The sequence below is a fragment of the Dipodomys spectabilis genome, unplaced genomic scaffold, assembly GCF_019054845.1.
Source record: "Dipodomys spectabilis isolate Male_0828 unplaced genomic scaffold, ASM1905484v1 ptg000116l, whole genome shotgun sequence".
Classification (NCBI taxonomy): Eukaryota; Metazoa; Chordata; class Mammalia; order Rodentia; family Heteromyidae; genus Dipodomys; species Dipodomys spectabilis.
In genome coordinates, this window is record NW_024870793.1 from 3,873,828 (window position 1) to 3,877,341 (window position 3,514).

Sequence of the window (3,514 nt, forward strand, 5' to 3'; positions counted from 1 at the left end):
AATCTCTGTGTGATAAATGTATCTCCTTCTATGCTGTTCTTTCATACCTGATCTCCTTTGCTTTCTAAAAATCTGTCTTTCTATATTTCTCTATGAACATTTTCTGATACTAAATACACCTACAAAGATGAAAGGGGATGCTAATATAAGAGTCCCATAGCTCATGAGTAATTAATGTAACAAAATGTGAAAGGAGGACATATTTATTGCTACCTCAATTATTCTGAAAGGCTGCAATGTCACATCATTTGGTTCAGATTTCCATTCTTTGTCTACATAGTGACATTAAGTGTACATAAATGCAAATATGAGCTGGGTGCTATTGGCTCATGCCTCTAATCCTAGCTACTCAGGAGGTTGAGACCAGAGGATTTTGGTTCAAAGCCAGCCTGCTCAGGAAAGTCCATGAAACACTTATCTTCAATTAACCCCCAAAACCCGGAAATTGTGTTATAGCTAAAGTGGTAGAGTGCTCAGTTGAGCTGAAGATCTGAGAGACAGTGCCCAGGATCAATTTTCAATCCCCACAACCAACAAAAAAGTGCAAATATGGCTTTAAGTTTCCCCCAAAGGAATGTGAAGTCAATAGTAATCTTCCCAAATGATTTAGTAGTGCACCTACTTTGGCTGAGTTATTTGTTATGGCTTCTTGCTAAACATTTCTCTTCTTTAAAAATGGTCAGATATTAGCTATATAATAAACTTCATCTCATATTTCTTGGTTCAAAAGAGAAGTCCATACAGTTGATGTCACTTAGCTTTCTTACTGTCTTAGTTCAAAGCCAACCCAGGCAAGAGAGTCTGTCAAACTCTTATCTGTAATTAAATACCAAAAAAGCCAGAAGTGGAGTTTTGGCTCAAGCAGTAGAGTAGTAGCTTTGGGCCAGGTGGGAAAGAAAGACAACTGTTCAGGGACAGGGGCCAGTCTCTAAGTTCAAGCCCCAGAACAAGCACAAACTAAACAAACAAGAAAACAAAACAAACCCTGGGTGTTTCTTTGGGACTCTCCGTAAAATAATGGTGATCTGAGAAGAGGCTGCTTTTGCTGATCATACTCACTGGATCCTGCTTTTCTGGAATCCTTATTGTTATGGAAAACACAGGACCAGAATAAAGGAATTGATAACTGATTCCTGCAACAAGAGAATCATCTCAGGAGTGAAACATCCATCCATAAGATACTTTAAAACCTCCATATCTTTACTTCTTTGCAATAGAACACTTTTAAAACAAAGTTACTTTCTTTTGTTCTATGCTGGCCTTTAAATGGTATATTGTTTCCTTTTATAATACTCTCAACCGGAAGTTTACAGACAAGTTTTACATGAGTAAAGGACACATTCAAAAAAGTCAGAGACATAGTTTCCTTCAAGCCTTGGATTCTTTTCTTGTACAGTAAAAAGGAAAGCAGTAGATAACTTCAACTTTGTCATTTCTCTATGTTCAATCTCTCTCCTGGGATCAGTTTCCACATCCATTAAAAGTTATTTCCATTTTCTTCCAGTAACAAACTATGGTGCTGCTCCAGGAAAAATATGAATGTTTTCTTGCTTCATTGAAATAGCACAAGGACACTTTTGGACATGAGGTAACACGTGTTTCAGAGCCAACTTAGTGAAGAGAAATGAAATTTAAATTGCTTATAAATACTTTATCCATGAGAACATTTTGTTCAAACTTCTTATGTGCTCTGTAAATTAAGGTGAATTTTAAATGGGAAGAATGTTCTCAGATCATTTTTTTTGAGTCTATATGCTGTGTATTAATTTCCCAAGTGTACATGAGCTAACACTAAGAGAAACAATAGCAATTATAGGAGAATAAGAAGTTCTGTGTTTATGTATAAGTGTTCACTACAATATAGAAGACTCTAAAAATAAGATAACGATAACATTGAAACAATAAAGCCAAGTCCAGTATGTAGATTTATGGGAGTGATATAAAGCATTATTGCTAAGTGGAACATGAAGCATGAGGCCACTCCTTTTCTAAATCACGCTTGCTATTCACCTAAATGTGCAAAAAGGAAAATGGAAGAATGATTCGGTTTCCAACGCAAGTCAGATATGGGAAAATAGATTTAACTGGAAAAAGAGAGTCCATCTTAGGAGAACAGGAATTATACTAGCAATGAACCTGGTGGCTATGATCACATTTCTTTTTTTCCTTTTCTTATATTCTTTTTTTTTTGTTCGTGGCACTTGAAATATGGGACAGGTTGCTGTCCCTCCGAAATGCAGCTCAAGGCTAGTGCTCTTCCACTTGAGCCACAGTACCACTTCCAGTTTTCTGGTAATTATTGGAGAAATGAGTCTCCAGGACTTTCCTACCCATGCTGGCTTTAAACCCAATCCTCAGATCTCAAAACAACTGAGTTTATGACCACATTTCTAACAGTGTACACTCAGGATATGTAATGTATAATGTTCATCTATCTTTACATGAATTCTCAAGTTAAAAATCTGGGCTACAGGTTAGACTTTACACTCACAAAAGTGTGTGAAGTTTAAAAGTTGATACTCCTGGATAAATAAAACCTAAGAATGTAAAGGAGTCTGGGAAGTTCAATTTGCATCCAGCTTGGACAGTATAGGCTTTGCGACACTACCTATAATTAACCAGGCAAAAGCTGGAATACCACTCACGAGCAAGATTGCTGAATAACAGCTTTAGGTTTTTGCATACATACATACAATCATACACATACACACAGAGGCACTTATAGGTGCACACAAAAATACACAAATGAAACAACGCTCAGAATATGTAAAAAACATAGAAAACAATAGAAAACAGGTCTTGAGTAAGATTAGAATCAAGTGATAATTTTTATTATTAGCAAGCCCTCACCTGAACTTTCCCCCAGAAGTTGAGAATATTACATTGGTACGGACCAGAGATTGTAAGAGAGTCTAACAATCATTATTAATGGGATAGGATCCATGGAGGAATGAATCAGGGAACCCTGCAGATGCATCTGAAAATGTTCATATCCTGTGTCAAATGATAAAACATCTTTGAAAATAGTACATAAACAGTCTGAGCAGTCAGTCTAATGGATAAGATCAGAGGAGAATTTCAGAATTGTTAGTCTGTTATAGATTATATAAACAAACTATGGCAGGGCAATGTGCTACAAGTCTAGAATTCTTGCACTCAGACAGGAGATTAGAGAGTGGAATTACATAAGGATACCTTCCCTGGACAACGTGAATAATTTTGTCTCAGTAAAACAAACCAAACAACAAGAAAGGAATATACAGTTGGAAGCTTGGGCTAATTGTGTCATTATGTTTTGAGAAGTCAAGGTTCCTAATGAATGCAACTCATATATATCCTCACTTGTATTTTAAATGCTCTCATCATTACAGAACATTCCTAGATGCAAAATAGCTCATGATTCCCATCCAAAAATTTGCAAAAGTAAGAAAGCCTCATTCTGTTGGATTCCAAATAAATGTTGAAGGATTACAAAAGCTTAAGTCTGGAGAAATAGTAACGTTTGCCTAATGTA